Source organism: Amphibalanus amphitrite, unplaced genomic scaffold (assembly GCF_019059575.1).
Source record: "Amphibalanus amphitrite isolate SeventyFive unplaced genomic scaffold, NRLGWU_Aamphi_draft 000569F_arrow, whole genome shotgun sequence".
NCBI lineage: Eukaryota > Metazoa > Arthropoda > Thecostraca > Balanomorpha > Balanidae > Amphibalanus > Amphibalanus amphitrite.
The window spans coordinates 331,181-348,761 of record NW_024882063.1 but is presented as its reverse complement, the minus strand read 5'-3'; the positions used below and the strand labels follow the sequence as shown (position 1 = coordinate 348,761).

The 17,581-nt window shown below is 47.1% G+C and overlaps 1 long non-coding RNA gene across 1 annotated transcript; it reads left to right on the top strand.

The window, feature by feature from the left end:
• The first annotated feature begins 692 nt into the window (after nt 1-692).
• On the top strand, nt 693-17,406 carry LOC122394041. Its single transcript, XR_006258788.1, has 3 exons — nt 693-900; nt 16,700-16,801; nt 17,341-17,406. It is a non-coding gene; the product is annotated as an uncharacterized LOC122394041 (long non-coding RNA).
• Nucleotides 17,407-17,581: the final 175 nt, after the last annotated feature.

Sequence of the window (17,581 nt, the reverse complement as noted above, 5' to 3'; positions counted from 1 at the left end):
AGGTCGGGTTTTGCAAGAAGCTGTTTCGCGCTCGAAATCTCAAATAGCTCGCTGAGTTACCCCCGGGTCGCCACTTGAAGTTGATGTCCTACAGCCGTAGCAAAATTATACGGTGACAACTTATTTAGTTTCCAAAACACCGTGCGACTTGCAGCATTGTGCATCCGGTGAAACCAGCCACGAACAAAATCACCCTGTTTAGCACCAGTTCCCAGCCTTCATCAGTCTGCCGTGACAGTAAGCACGCCGTGGACTCTCACAGCTAACTCGGAAACGACTGGCTCACTTCCGCTCTGCACCGCAACCCGCCGCGCCGCCTCGCGGTCAGCGCTACAGCCTCCCCCCCCCCAGCCCCCCCTCTAGTCGGTCAAACGTTCGTGAGTTCCCGTGAGTCCACACTCCGGGCCAGTCCAGTTAATTGCAGCTGCTGGACGACTGGACGGCGTCCGCCAGCGACCAGACGGGCACCGCACGAGTCAACTGAGAATCGATCGCGAGCGGGGCCGTCGAGGGTCGGCCTCGTGCGGCCAGGTGAGCCCTCGTCGAATGCAGCGGCAGCGGCAGCGGGGGCGGGGGCGGGGGCGGCAGGGACGGTCAGTCGGACCCCGCCTGTGGCGCCGGGCGGCCGGTGACTGTGCTGTCCGCCCGCAGCGGTGGCTAGTTCGCTAGTAGGCGAACTGTTTGTGAGAGCTGTGAGCCTCTTTGCAAACGGTTGATGGAATCTGAGGTGAAAGACGTTGGGCCGGTGGAGCGCTATTTTGGCACGGTAGTCAAGATTGGCGTGCTGAGACTGCGGCGCTGTGACGGCGGAGTGAGTGAAGACGCAGTGAGTGTGACACGGTGAAGCGACGCGCTGAACCGGTGTCAGACGGAGACTGAACGGACAAACCCTTGATCCAGGTAAGTGTCGAAGTGTCATGGGTATCGTATCAAGACGTGTTAATGTGCAGGATGTGACAGGAGATAAGAAGTAACATCTTGACAGACAGTAGCGGCGGAACACCTTCAATTAAGGGGGGGGGGAGGCACTGCTGACTTTTGGTCCCATTCTTTCCATGCAACGCCCATAGGGCTAATGTTAAAATGCCAAAATCAAAGGGGGGCACGGTGCCCCGGTGCCGCCTATGTTCCGCCGTTCTATGTTGACAGACATGGTTACGTTTTGACATTGTTACGTGACCTTGTGATAGACGTGACGGTGTGGTTTTTCGCCACAGCAGCGAGACGTGGCCCGTAAAGAAGCTTGTCTCGGCCAGTTCCTCGCCGCGTGATTCGAGCACCATAATAAAGTTGCCACGAGCAGCAGCTTTATCTGATCGTCGTTCGAAGACCTGTCGTTTGACAGGCTAATGCAAGTGTTGTGTGACTGTAGTTGTCGATCACTCTTGATAGGATGCGTTGCTCTGACGTGCGAATGTAGAGAGCTGTTAAACGTGAACCACGTTAATGGTTTTATTTTTAACCTAGGTAAAAATTGGACAAAGACGTTTCATAAAAAGCAACATAGTGTCCGTTACGTAAGGACGGGAAGGGAAAGCTTACTGTGGATCCAATTTCACTCATACGAACGTTGCATGTATGAATATGAATTATTTAAAACGATCGTTGCCCTCCCCAGCTGTTACAAGTGATGAAATCCCTGTATCAAAAGTCCGTACATTATATCCCTACATATTACATATATTATCCCTACATATTAGTAGATGACCATATGATGCTCATATGATCATCTACACATCTTACCAAACCAAATATACCAAACCAAATATGTATTTGGTTTGGTATGCATATACCGAATGCATATATGCATTCGGTAGCGATTTTGAATTATTTGATAAGTGCGTCGAGTGGCAATGAGTGACAAATGCATAGCATTACCCTTCCCGGAAAAGACGGCTTAAACTTCTGGAAAGTGGAAGCTAATTATGTTGAAATATGTACCCCATGCCCACATTGTTAGATGCTCCCACCAAATGGCAATTAATTCAGTATAAGCTACTTGAGGTTCCATGACGCTTTGTTTCGCCACATCGAATCCCCTATGAACCCATGTCCGCATCTATACCAACTGATCGTACGGCTTATGTGTGGACGATGCAGTCATATCCAGTCGAGACTGAGAGTCAAATGGACATCTGCAAGTATAACTCTGAAGCCATACTGTCTGCTCAAGTACCCAAGGCCCAAGATACATATTTCGGTTGAACATATTCGTTGAGATGGCATGCATAGATTCGGTGCTTCATGAAATAATGAGTATGCTTTCGAAAGAGACCTCTGTGGCCTCTTGTGGCCTCTCAGGTATGTTCAGGTAGCTTTCAAGAGAAGCTGATCGTTCACTGACTGACTCATAAATGTTAAACAAAAAACTTGTCCTCATCCCACAGTGCGTGCGCCGTCGGACGTGCTTCCTGACTCCAAGACACTGAATAAAACAATCTGAGTCAGACAGAGTGTGACTCCAAGCCGCATCGTGCTAACAATAAACAGCTTCTGTGCTGCAGACAGTCTAACTTAGCTCAAGAAGAGCATAACGCAAACCAGACAGCCTTTGTGCTCTCAAGGCCACCGTCCGCTGTTACCCGTTCCGCTGTGTGACTTGATGGCACACCGGAGGCAGCACGCGGTCACTCATCCGATTGACACGGCCACGGTCAGCGCGAGGGTCACTGAGGGGCTTCGCGCGGCCGTGGTACCGCGAGAGTGAAGCCACATCCGACACCCTCGGGCGATATAACTGCTGATGGGGTCGGGCTTTGATGGGTTTTGGAGCTGGGACGTCATGAGTTAGAGTTGGCAGGAAAGTTCAGGCGAACCATATCAATTAATTGGTTAAGTCAGTTTAGTCGGCAATGCGTTATCCGATGAATCGAATCAGTGGCAAAGCTCATATATTATCAACAAAGTTGAAATGCTAGCTAAATATATCATTTAGAATTGTGATTAAACCTAAACTAAGCATGCAAGCTGGATAAGCCATGTAAAATGGCGTGTTTCTGTTTATGAATATACTATACACAGCAGGTGCAAAGATGTTCCGAGGCAAAAGCACCAGATTACACGCATCTTAAAAAGAAATGTTGCTTGTTGCATTATCGGTGGATCCACAAAAAATGTGTTCCCTGTATAGACAGAAGGTTTTTTTTTTTTAAATGAGCTGATTACCTGGCAGCAAGCATATCAGAATCCCAACTGCCCGATACGCATGACAAATGACGAAATAAATAACTAACCCACCTAGGGTGGGCGTTCTAACCACCCTTACCGTCGTTCATTAAAGTTTAATTTCAATTAGCCCTATAACACCGTCCCTACACGCATTGTGCGTGTGTGCATGCGAAGGACAGGGCGATGACAGGAAACAAAAACAGAAACATTAATCTGGGAAGTTAATGAGGTTTTATGGCAACAAGACTATGTATGATTTTAAACAAGGAAAATTTGCAAAGCCACACCACGCCGTAAATTATGCCTACGCGATGAATAATGATTTGACGGCGAAGGTATAGGTATGTAGTTCCTAAAATTTTCACGTTCTCGCAACGAATGGGAGCAATGCTCCCTAGAGACATACATTATTATTAAGCATGCGTGTGCGTTGACAGAAGCCCTGATTTCCCAGTAATAACACAACACCGCAGTTACGCATAACAAAGTACAAGCCAGTGCGTCAAATTACCACGAATCAACGCCGTGCAGACGTAACATATCCCACTCAAACTCCCTCATAACTCTTCTACTCGCCTGACGAAGTGGAAACCCGTACTTATCACAATGAGCATAAACTCCGCCGGTTGGCGTGTGTGCTCACCATGACTGTAGAATGTTGGCGGAACGGCGGCCCTTTCGAGCGGCCGGTGCGACCCCGCGGCAGACGGGCGGGTGGACCCCGTGCAGGTCGATAGTTTACGCTGTCTGATGGCGTGTTTGGCCGCTGTGAAACGGATCCGACACCCGGTCCGGTTCGACAACAAGGGACGGTGACCGCCTACCGGTCACAATAGGGTAGGGTATAACATCAGATGGCAGGAGGCATGGCAAAACCCAGCGGGCAGGGCGTTAGGGAAAGGGAAAGTAACTCAAAAGGACTGAAAGAGCGATTTTGATTATTTTGTTATGTTTGTGGATACCTTCGTAAGAGCTTGTGATAGATAACTACCTAATTTAAAATAGCCCTACCAGAAAGACGCGAGAGATGAAATGACAGCGCCTGACTAGTGACTATAGTTGGAACACGCAATGACTAATAGTCTGACTATAGCGGCTCGTTACTCATAAGAAACTCGTCATGGGAACGATGGTACGCTATCCATTTACAGCATGCTCGTGTAGCAAATGTAAAAGTTAAATAAACAATTTCTTCTTCTGTGATAGTCTATTTCAGGACCTCTTGTTCGAGCCGTAGAACCAACACGGTTTTTCTTTTCTTCAAGTATGTATTGTAAATTTGACGATAGAATCCAAAAGTGATAAACAATCGGCCGAGACTTTGAATAACGGTTTGTCAGGCCACTACGGCGGTTGGCTTTCGAATTTTCCTTTCACACATCCTGCTCGGCGATCGGCGTCGGCTGCTATATCAAAACGTCATACACACACGTCATACATACAGATGTATCGTCATATCATAGCACCGATCAGAAGTGGGCCAGGACAGGCGTCACAGGTGAGGAGCGAGGACCATATAAGGATATTGTTAGTGGGAAAGGGGGCTGGGCAGTAAGTACAGAGGGAGGTGGAGGACGGGGTATGAATGAATTTCGTTACAGCTCGTCGTTAGATAAGTACCTTTATTTTTGGAGAGGCGCAAATTATCCAAAATATCCCTGGCATTATGAGATGGTGCTGTGTATTCACAGAATGCCAGAGCAGTAATAAAGCGCTATCATGATGACCGTCCTCATGCGTATACGATCCATAAACAGGACAGATGGACAAGCTGTCGTGTACTACACCGCCTACAAGCTACACGGAGTGAGGACATCACCATGCCTTATTCGCATATCTATACGGTGCGCGTTACGGTTTCAATATTATGCACTCATCGCATATTGAGATTGTATTAAGGGCCACGATTTGAATGAGCGACCAATAACGGTACTTAATTGTATGATAATACCCAATATACTGCATAAACGTTGCATGCAACTACATTCCACAGATAAAGCGTTAGTCAAGTTGACTTTGACTTTGTAGTCGACCGCCCTAATGAAAATAATTAAAGACGTGCAAGAATTACAAGCCTTAAGCAAATATCGCAGCTAGAGTCCTACGTGCGTGTCAGTACAAGCTGCTACAAGGGCGCGATAGGTATGTATGCGTGAATTATTTACATACCCTGATAAAGTAAGCAGACATGTTTCGCAGCTGTCAAATAATGATAAGCCGCATCAAGGTATTCATCACATTATCTACACAAAGGTGCTTGTGGTTTGAAGGCTGTCTACCTAGAGCATCCCTCGAGCAAAACAGCTCACCATTCTTGCGTTGTTTTTCTTTTGCCGCTCCCTTCGCTTTTCCACTCGATTCATTATTCACTGGTCGTCCGATTTATTTCCCATTTGCCCTAATGAGTACCGGAATGGAGGCAGTTCATCGCCCTGGTCACGCACAAGTCACAGTAACAAAAAAAAAAAAACCCGCCTAAAGGCTTTTCCTCTTCTGAGCTATATGTATTATGATGATGTAAATAATAAACCAAATTATTACAAATGCATTCAAATATATTCAAAAAGACACACAAAGCTTTCGGTTCATGGAACCTTGATCACTGTGCAAATGAGTATAACAATCGCTGTAACCGTCTAAAAATTCTTTGAAATTAATCAGCCGCGTGTTTTCTTCTTCTGCTGGTCTACCACCGATTTTGCTGCCATTGACGACCATGTGATAAATCCGCATGGCCGACGACGAACTACCTCTTCCGAGAAACGACTACCTAGAACTTGTCAAAATATGCATTAAATTCAACTGCTTTTCATACAAAGGAAATGAATACGTCCAACACAGTGGGCTTGCAATGGGGTCCCCATTAAGCCCAGTAGCAGCATGTCTTTTTATGGAAGTACTCGAAGAACAGCATTTTCTCAAAATTATTGGTGACGACTCTACTTGGCTTAGATACGTAGACGACGTACTAGCAATCATTCCGAAAGAAACTGACATTTCTGAAACGCTGAACAAACTGAATGCTGTTCATCCAAACATACAGTTTACAGTTGAAGAAGAACAAGAAGAAAAGATGGCGTTTTTAGATACATGCATCGTAAAATCAGCCTCAGGCTTCAAATTCAAAGTCCACAGAAAACCGACAAACAAAGAGGATTATGTGCACTTTTACTCAGCACACAGTCAAAGGACGAAAAGCGGAATACACTGTAAACCGAATTGACAAGTCTTGTGTAATATAACCAATCATCTCTTGGTATGTTTACCAACTGATACTTTTTAAACAAGCCGTTGTCTGGTGCACTGCTTGTCAGGTGACAACTACGAGTCAATAGTTACTATGCACACCAACTTCTCAGTATCCAGACCAACTCTACATTTGTTTCAACGTTTGTTCCTCAACCAGTTTTGGAAACTTGTTGCCGCATGGTTACTTAACCGGCGCCTAACTTGTACTGGTCAGCTGGTCAGCATACACATGGTCAGCTGCGCCCATGACGTCAGACTTGGCGGACCAATCAGCGGTCGCCGCCAGCCGTTAGCGGGCCCCGGCGCGGCGGTTTCGAACCAGCAGTTGTCGCGCGGCCGTCGTGCAGCCTGGAGCAGCGACGAGGGCTGTTCCAGCATTTGTGCAGTAAAAAGTGAAATCTGTGAACTGTGGTGTTCGTGCTGTGAGTGAGGCCCCCTCTGGCCTGCGGGACGCACTAATCGGGCCTATACCCGCGGTCGAGACGCCTCCCTTCCCCTGCGCGCGCAATGTAAGTGGACCAGACCTGTGCATGCACATGTGTGAGCAGATGTTTTGCGGTCGGTGTTTTTTTATATATAAATACATTTATTTGCCTGTAATTCAACTCTTTGTATTTCCAACTTAACTGATGGACATATATGGGCTGTAAAAGCTAATCTGGTTGGTGATCATGATTTATTCGAATTATCTGCGTGATCGTGCAACTGCCATGATTGTTATGCTTAATGTTCAGGAAATATTCGTCATACGGGCATGTTATACTTCTGGCTTGATGCGGTGCACAAAACCATGTTCTTCCACATACGCAGCAGTTCTTGCTTCAAAGACTTATATGCTGACGGTGCACGATAGGTATACCTACTGGGTATACCTACCTCATGCATTTACCACATTCATTCGGAAATATGCACTCGGAATTGTCTCCAATCAATAGTATTAATTACGTGACCGTAATAAATACTAATGATTCCAGAAACTTCCGAATGGATGTGATGTATGCATTCATTGATTATATAACCCATCAGTATTTCGTTTCTTGTCAGCGCAAGCCTTTGAGCATGAGCAATAACTGATGCCAGTCATGGTTTTGTGCACCACTTCCAGCCAAAAAATAACCTGTCCGTATAGAAAATATTTCCTGAATCAGTATCGTGGCAATTGAAAACGAACGCGAATCGTAAGTTCTTAAGGTTATCAAGTATCAACGCAAACAAAGCGATTGTAAGGAAGAGCAAGTTCGAACAGAGTGTTAGTACACTTACTTGTTGACAATTTGTAACCTAGCAATGCCCAGTCAAAGGCTAGGCTACTTCATCAACAAACCAGGGGCTGGTGAACCGACAAGGAAACGACTATGCCTATCCAGAAGTTGGTAGGTCCACAAGGCCCAGACTAGTACTCAACAAGGTGACGCCTATGCGAATTGGAACCAAACTTGTAGACAAACTGTTAGTTTGTTGGCCAACAAGCCTGGGGTTGGTGAATCGACAAGGTATCGACAAGGTGACGCCTATGCGAATTGGAACCAAACTTGTAGACAAACTGTTAGTTTGGTGGCCAACAAGCCTGGGGTTGGTGAATCGACAAGGTATCGACAAGGTGACGCCTATGCGAATTGGAACCAAACTTGTAACAAGGAGCCAACTTGTAGATTTGGTTTACAGTGTAGTTATCGGTTTCTTTCTCAGAGCGCTAAGAATCTGCAGCGATGAATTCATTCAGGAAGAGTTCAATCATATTTATACTTCGTTCGAAAAACTGAAATATCCCAGAGGATTTTTAATCAAACAAAAAGAAAAGCCGAAAAAATCAAAAATCGAAGAAACGAACAAAACAGAAGATACGAACAAGAAACGAACCAAGCGCAAGACGATGACACCAACAGAAGACTCGAACAACGTACGAACCAAGCACACGGAGATGAGACCGACAGAAGACACAAACGACGCGCGAACCAAGCAACCGGCGACGATGCCAACAGAAGAGACGAACAACGTGCGAACAAAGCACACGAAGATGACACGAGAAGAAAAGCCAACAAAAGAAAGAGATGGATTTCGGTCCCAAATTCGAAAAATATTGATATCATAGTAAGAACACTTGAAAAGTCAGATATCAAAGTAGCTACAGTAACAGGAAAGAAAACTCAAGATTTAGTCAAGCACCATGAAACCAAAAAAGCTACCAGTGATGAAAAAAGTATAGTTTACGAAATACCATGCAAAGGGTGCCAAAGAACGTACGTTGGGGAGACGGGAAGAGGGGTGGAAGTTCGTTTGAAGGAACACAGAAGCGATGTAAAATTTCACCGAACATCAAATGCAATAGTACTGCATATAGAAAAGTGTAACCACTTACCTGACTGGGACGGTACGAAGATATTAGAAAACAATATAAAGAAAGGTACAAGGAAGGTCCTGGAAGCAGCCCACATCATCACACGTGATACGTTTAACAGTAGGAGCGGATTTATCACATGGTCGTCAATGGCAGCAAAATCGGTGGTAGACCAGCAGAAGAAGAAAACACGCGGCTGATTAATTTCAAAGAATTTTTAGACGGTTACAGCGATTGTTATACTCATTTGCACAGTGATCAAGGTTCCATGAACCGAAAGCTTTGTGTGTCTTTTTGAATATATTTGAATGCATTTGTAATAATTTGGTTTATTATTTACATACATCATCATCCAATCTGTCATGGATACTCAACACTATATGTATTATAATGACGCAACTTCTTTGCTGGGTCAAAAGAAGACAATGCATATCTTCAGATATATTACTTTTCATCGGCCAACGGTAAAAATAATAAAAAGTAAAACGGAGCAAAAATGTCAAAAGCTCTCTGAATGCATCTTATCAGCGGTATTTAGGTATGTAAATCAAATTGGAGTAACATTGAACAAGGATGAGGTGGATATTCATTATTCCTTCATAGCGCGGCTGCATTAACCCAAAAGCATAAGTAAGTAATTCAAATGCCTTGACTTTCAGCCACTGCCGTAAGTCGGTCGATGAAATCCGCACCGGCCTCGCGTGTCACCGGTTCTGCCAGTCTGTATGGCCAGTATAGCGATGTAGCACGCGGACTATCGATTTCGACTTGGCTGCCGCAGCAGGGGAGGTGGTACCGGGCTGCGGCGCCTCGCAGCCTGCTATAGTCGGTCAGCCGAGGTCAACTCAAATACCACCGGTGGCGTCATACGGTCTGGGGCAGACAATGGGGCGACACGCAGTCTGGGACAGAGACTGAGGCGACACGCAGTCTGGACAGCCACTGGGGCGACACTTGTTTATATATGGAATTAATATGGATATAGACATTGTCTAAATAGACATACACTCGGCAACACGTAGTCTGAGGGCACACACAGAAAAATATTAACACCGTTAGCGGTGTAATTGCACAGTACATATCTGAGCACTTGAGGAAAGTTAATTTAGTCCCTTCCCCGCTTAAATTACTCGCGCTTCCAAATGAACACCAGGAAGAAGGTAATAGAACACTGTTAGGAGGGTTGGGTGTTTTGCTACATGTAGTAAAACACCCAACCCTCCTAACAGTGTTCTATTACCTTCTTCCTGGTGTTCATTTGGAAGCGCGAGTAATTTAAGCGGGGAAGGGACTAAATTAACTTTCCTCAAGTGCTCAGATATGTACTGTGCAATTACACCGCTAACGGTGTCAATATTTTTCTGTGTGCAGATCACTGGCGCGACACACAGTCTGGATTAGAGACTAGGGCAAAGCGCAGTCTGGTAGAAAGACTGGGGCGACACGCAGTCTGCAGGAACGGACACTCTGGAGCGACACGTAGTCTGGGGCAGACCATCGGGTGGAGCGCAATCTGAGACAGACGTTAGGGCGTCGCGCAATCTCGAAAGTATAGAAGTACAAAGACTGGGTCACCACTCAGTCGAGACAGAGGAGCACGCGACACGGAATCTAGCACAGACACTGGGACTAAACGGGCAGTCTGGTGCAGACAGTTGGGCGACCCACAGTCTGGGACAGATACTGAGGCGACACGCAGTCTGCCAGGTAGTTTGAGCTGTTGCTGTGGTATGTCGGGAAAGATAGAGAACCGACGTACTAAGTGATCGAAGGTGAAGTAAAAGATTTAAGAGCTCTATTTTCTGGCTTCAAATGAAAAGTTATGGAGCCGGGAGCGCACCTTCAGGTGAGATTTATGAAATCTTTCTTTTAAGAGCTTTAAGTCTACATCAGAAACTGGCGACATGGCAATGTGCTTCACCATTTACCCCACATCTATACTACTATTTAAACAGGATCCATCTGTTTGTCTGTCTGTCCGCCACGCCGTGTAATGGGTTCAATTTAGCCGGCCTACAGGGCAGACGGTATATCGTAGGGGGTTGAAATTTGCACACCTTATAGGTGACAGAGCGGGTCAGCGCCTTTTCTAGGTTCCGACTCGCTGGGGTGCACGGTTCGCGCGTGGGGCGCGCTGGAAGAACGCCAATGAAATTTTGATCGGTTCGTAGATCTTCATTGAGAGCCGGGGTCGACAAACTTTGTGGACTAAATGCATGCCGATCGGCGGCGAGTGCCTCGCATTGGCGGATCGGCAAGTTATTAATTTGAATAAAAAGTGGCGAAAAAATGTGTTGATTGTCGCTAAATGGGTACAGTTTGTGATAGGAATTTGCATTTGCCGCAATGCGCCACAATTATCTAAGGACGCCATTTTTGCCGCAAATCGCACAGTTTTGTCAAATATGGTCCGATATGGGTGCAATTTGGTGCCAGGATGCATGCTCAATCGCCGGGTGAAAATGCGCCGCATTTGCCGCAATGCGCCACATTTGCCACAAAGCACCATTTCCGACAAAATCGAGTAAGGGCAATGGAATGGCACGAATTATTCTGTGACCTGACATGACCCAGCGGTGTCGGTAGGAGTAGGGGTAGTGGTAGGGGTAGTGTAGTGGTAAGGGTAGTGGTAGGGGTAGTGGTAGGGGTAGTGGTAGGGGTAGTGGTATGGGTAGTAGTAGTGGTAGGGGTAGATGTAGTGGTAGGGGTAGGGGTAGTGGTAGGGGTAGTGGTAGGGGTAGTGGTAGGGGACAGGGGTAGGGGTTGGGGTAATGGTAGGGTAGGGGTAGGGTAGGGGTAGGGGTAGTGGTAGGAGTAGTAGTAGGGGTAGGGGTAGTGGTAGGGGTAGGGGTAGTAGTAGGGGTAGTGGTAGGGGTAGGAGTATGGGTAGTGGTAAATGTAGGGGTAGGGGTAGGGGTAGTGGTGGAGGTAAAAGTAGAACAGTGGCCCGGGCTGATCCCATCGGACGAGAGGTGACCTATGTGACCTGGCCTGACCCAAAGTGACCGGGGCTGACCCCTTCGGCCCGTCTTGACCCCGTATCAGCCAAATTTCATCCAACAAAGCCCCCAGAACAGCTCTTTTTTAATTCTCTTCACATTTCCGTCCATATCTATGCTTCTAGCGAAGACATCGATTTGAAACGAACACCATTCGAAAGCAAATTGGCTGGTGCCGCAATTTTTCCTACCACGCAGCAAAGCAAGTGGCGCAGCCGCTTGTCTATATTACTATTTGAACAGGATCCGTCTGTTTGTCTGTCCGCACTTGGTCTCCCCAATATATTGCAGTTCGCACCGTCTGCAATATATCCAGGCGCATCATCCTGGATGGGTAGTGGGTTCAATTCCACTCGCCTACAGGGCAGACGGTATATCGTAGGGGGTTGAAATTTGCACACCTTATAGGTGATAGACCGGGTCAGCGCCTTTTCTAGGTTCCGACTCGCTGGGGTGCACGGTTCGCGCGTGGGGCGCGCTGGAAGAACGCCAATGAAATTTTGATCGGTTCGTAGATCTTCATTGAGAGCCGGGGTCGACAAACTTTGGGGACTAAATGCATGCCGATCGGCGGCGAGTACCTCGCATTGGCGGATGGGCAAGTTTTAATTTGAATAAATAGTGGCGAGAGATTGTGTAGATTTTCGTTGAATGGCAACAGTTTGTGATACGAGTTTACAAATGCACCGCGTTTGCCGCAATGCGCCACAATTATCTCAGGGCGTCATTTTCGCCGCAACTCGCACAGTTTTGTCAAATATAGTCCGATATGGGTGTAATTTGGTGTCAAGATGCATGCTCAAACAACAGGTACAGATGCGCCGCATTTGCCGCAATGCGCCACATTTGCCACAAAGCGCCATTTCCGACAAAATCGAGTAAGGGCAATGGAATGGCACGAATTATTCTGTGACCTGACATGACCCAGCGGTGTTGGTAGGAGTAGGGGTAGGGGTAGTGGTAGGGGTAGTGGTAGGGGTAGTGTAGTGGTAAGGGTAGTGGTAGGGGTAGTGGTAGGGGTAGTAGTAGGGGTAGTGGTAGGGGTAGTGGTAGGGGTAGTGGTAGGGGTAGTGGTAGGGGTAGTGGTATGGGTAGTAGTAGTGGTAGGGGTAGATGTAGTGGTAGGGGTAGGGGTAGTGGTAGGGGTAGTGGTAGGGGTAGTGGTAGGGGTAGTGGTAGGGGACAGGGGTAGGGGTAGGGGTAGTGGTAGGGTAGGGGTAGTGGTAGGGGAAGGGGTAGTGGTGGAGACAAAAGCAGAACAGTGGCCCGGGCTGATCCCAGCGGACGAGAGGTGACCTATGTGACCTGGCCTGACCCAAAGTGACCGGGGCTGACCCCTTTGACCCGTATTGACCCCGTATCAGCCAAATTTCATCCAACAACGCCCTCAGAACAGTTCTTTTTTAAATTCTCTTCACATTTCCGTCCATATCTATGCTTCTAGACGACACATCGACATGAATCAAACACCATTCGAAAGCAAATTGGCTGGTGCCGCAATTTTTCCTACCACGCAGCAAAGCAAGTGGCGCAGCCGCTTGTCTATATTACTATTTGAGGAGGGTGCGTCTGTCCGTTACCGAGGTCCCGACTTGGTCGTGCTTTGCGTGGACTACAGGCCAGACCGTTGCACCTAGCGCGGTGAAATTTGCACAACTTATAGATCAAGGATGCGCGACGTGCCTTTGAGGGGTCTGGGCTCGATCGGATTGATAGGGGGCGCGTGGCGCGTGCTCAAAAAGTGCAAATTCGCGTCATAGACTTTACATGTATAAATCGGCGTGCGGAATCGGGCGAAAACAGCCGAATTTGCCCGACACGGGTCCGGTCTCGGTGCCATATCTTGGTGACCAGGGGTCCGACCGGCACGGGGAAAACAGCATCGTGTACAGAATTGAACGGGCTATTGAATGGTGTGCAATGCAGAGGATAGCACGCGCCACGTGCACCGGAGATGGCACTTTTATTTGAAAAATTGCGGTTTTTGAGGGATTTTGGAATTAATTTTATTTTTAGGTGACCGTTAAATGGAGCGAGTTGAATCAACGCCTATTTGCAAGAGAAAGGTACCGCCTCTCATATAAAAATTGTGAATAGCTAATTGATCGACGCCAAGGTGGTACAAATCGCTAGAGAAAATGGTGTTTGTCGATGATGTGCCACTTTATTAATTACACGGGTTTTGCTGCATAACCTGATACGTTTGGCAATTGAAAATGGCACCGTTGGAAAGAGCATTCAATTCTGTCCAATATTCACTCTTCATTTTTGCATGATTAGCAACAGTATCCTTAAAAATGTAAATGTTCCAAACCATTACATTGTCATTTTTAGCGAAATTCATCGATGGCCCTCAAAAGACTTCATGCCAGTTTTCGAATCATTCTTAAGTAGAACGCATGATAATACGACACGGGCACCTCGATGCGATGTATCTTTTTTGTTTTATTACAAAATGCTTGGCCGTCAAAAAGCAATCGAACGAAATGGATACCAACCAAATCGACACAGACCAATCCAATACCCACGGGTCAAAAACAGCCCTTCTTCGCGTTGCGGAGCACGCGGGTAACCCTAGTTTATACCATTTTACAAACAAGGCAAGTGTGAAAAGAATATTCAGTAACATCACACCAGTTATGCACATCACTTACCATTGCCTATCTAGAGTCTGACGGTACTCAGCAATTAATATTGCGCGTTTGCAACCAAACACCAAAGGAAATAACACAAGCTACACAAGCTACACAAGCTACACAAGCTGTAGCATAGTTAGTGGCGTCACCCCCACCGATCATCATCGATTAGCGGCAAACAACGCTAGTCGGAAACTCATCAGCAGCTGCGGTGGTCAGAAACAATCATCAGCGATGCTCAGAAACTGTCATCACTGGTCACAGCGATCAGCGCAACAGCTGATGGTGTGCCCAGATCGATCGCTGCTCCCCTGCCAATCTGCCGACATCGTGTCCTGTCCGTACATCGACCGGCAGCTAATAGAACAAGAACGCGAATCTGACATGCTAATCGGGCAGGGTCCCTGGACGGCCGGTCACCGTAATGTGTTGCCATTAGTACGTGCTTCGTATCACACGCGGGGTATGTCGATTGTCACAAAAACGGTACGAGCTCATTTAGTATTGCGAGGTTACAAATGACTGTGCGTTTTGTGTACGCTGTGGTTTGCTGAGGCAGGAAATGGTAGGTAGGTCAATGAACGCATAACATGTATGTACGCCGACAACTGGAAAACCTATGACAAATGTGTTCATGTCCTGATATGCATGCATTAAGTAAAATTTGAAAAGTTTAGTAAAATATATCGTAATCTTCCTGCAAATATGCACACGAAAAATATATTTTATCAATTAGGACTAACTGATTACCTATGGCCCGTCCGAAGCAGGCAATCAATGACTGCCTGCCGTTTGCCGGCGGTGGAATCATGTCTTCATTTCTTGTTTGTATTTTCAAAATGTGTGACAAAATAATGTGGGTGGTATTCCTAAGTGCCATATTCCATCTCCTTCACACACAAATACCTTTTGTTTCAAGGTTCGGCGGTGCACACAATGTCATATTAGCGCATCAGCTTATATTACTGCCCGTAGATGGCACTAGTGACAAGCGCCTGAATGTAGGCTGTGCCGCATTACATCGATAAACGCCTGTATGCAGGCTGTGCCGCATGACATCGCTAAACGCCTGTATGCAGAGGATTATCAATTGACAGATGTGACATATTATAGTGCATGTATGGCCTTAACTTTTGAATTCATTTTAAAAGGGGAAAAACGCAAGAAATTACCCAACGTTTCGCATTTATTGCTTAGTCATGGGTCTTTAGAGTGCGATAGAGTGCAATCGCACTCTAAAGACCCATGACTAAGCAATAAATGCGAAACGTTGGGTAATTTCTTGCGTTTTTCCCCTTTTAAAATGAATTCAAAAGTTTAGGCCATACATGCACTATAATATGTCACGCCTGTATGCAGGCTGTGCCGCAATGCATTGATAAACGCCTGGATGCAGATTGTGCCGCATTACATTGGTAGGCGTCTGAATGAAGCCTGCGCAGCAGGTTCGAGCTAACGATTAGCTCGATAGAGCGTAACTTATGGTATAGAGCAAAACGGGTTCCGAACACGCATCGTATTGTTCCTTCTCTTTTACGGACATTTTTTTATTACTTTGCTAGTATCGCTTCATTCAACGAACAACCTTTGAGTATGTCCGTCGTCCGTCACTGCTAAAGCAGACGTTCGATAATAATATCTATGGTTGATTTCTTGGAATCCCGGCTATATACATCGACCTCAGGCAGACCGGATGTGGTGTTTGAATTATGCATCGCGGACAGACCACTCATCACCTCCCGGTTCCCGCAGCTGGCGACATCAGCCGAAATTAATTTACGAAGCGCGAACAACTTGAAACTCCAACACAAAGACTCTTCACACTCCACCCACCACAACCTGTCGCGTTTTTATAACGACCCCCCTCCCCATCGAACTAAGGGCACCAGCGAACTCTTTGTGTGTCCCAAGCGATGTCCCCGGGTGTCACGAGGGCCGACCAGTCCCTGCACCTTAGACCCTACCACCTGGTGACTTGGAATCGATCAGCCTACCCCGACCCGACGCCGCCGCTACACGGCACCCCTCGACCGCCGGCGGCGACGATTTCGTGACACACAAGGCCGCGGTCCGGGCCGCCGTCGTCCGTCAATATTGGCGTCCCATTGTCAGTAGGGGAAGCGGTCGCGTCGCGCCCGTCGTCGCTATTGCCGGCTACGTCTCGTGGGAGAGCCGCAAGTTCCGGGCCGTCGCGCCAGCTTTGTCGACAACCGTGTATGTCAATATTTGTGTCGGACAGCGTATTATTGTCACTGGCAGCCCGGTATGGTTTGATGATGACTGTGTCAATCGGCTGTGTTCCGTTGCAGGTCGGATGCCTGGATGAGGAGTGGCGGCACGTCGAGGGTGCTCAATGGACCTCAGGAGCCTCCTGATACTGTCCATGGCTATTCTGTACGCCACTCGCACAGGTAGGTATGGAGTATGGAGGCTTACCAACACAGATATAGACACTTTCCACACATTGGTATAGCACGGACCTTAACGATGCAAGTACGGTCACTTGCTATAAGGCTTGTCCAGCTGACGCTGACAGGAGTAATTAGTAAAGTGTTGCACTTGCAGTGGAGGATTCTGGACGGTTCGATAAGTCATATAGCCGGTAGCCCACTCCATAGCGCAGAAGTGTTCGTGGAAACTGTAGCTACACCGTCCACAGTGGACGCTCAATTGCACCCTGAGCATTGAGGATGTAGCCTCCATACAGTCAGTCCACAGTTCAGTTAGTCATTAGCTTTACCACTGTTCAGTGAGCGTGCCCCTGAACACCCAATAAAAAGTAACAAATCAAAGTTTTCGTAGATAATGGTACGAATATTTTAATACAAATGCTGGTGCGAATACATAGTATCTCAATGGTTCACAATTCTGTTTCCAGGAGTAGGTACGCATAGCATTGTGACGTGCCTTTAAATAAGCCCCGATCTATTTTTGTGCTGTGTTTTTACAGGCGATGCTGCCGTTCGACGCTCGATCGATGTTCCAAAATACGACCTGGAACGCATGAAAGATCCTCTGGGGACAACAGAAGACGAGTCAGGAACACTGGACGACTGGCAGGAGACGTCAGGAGACGGCCTGGAATCGTCAGGAGACGTGGAGGAGACGGTTCAGGACACCGGAACCGTGGCAGTGTTTAGTGTGGAGTTTCAGCGAGGCACCGCCACCGCCCTGCAAAGCAACATCACTGT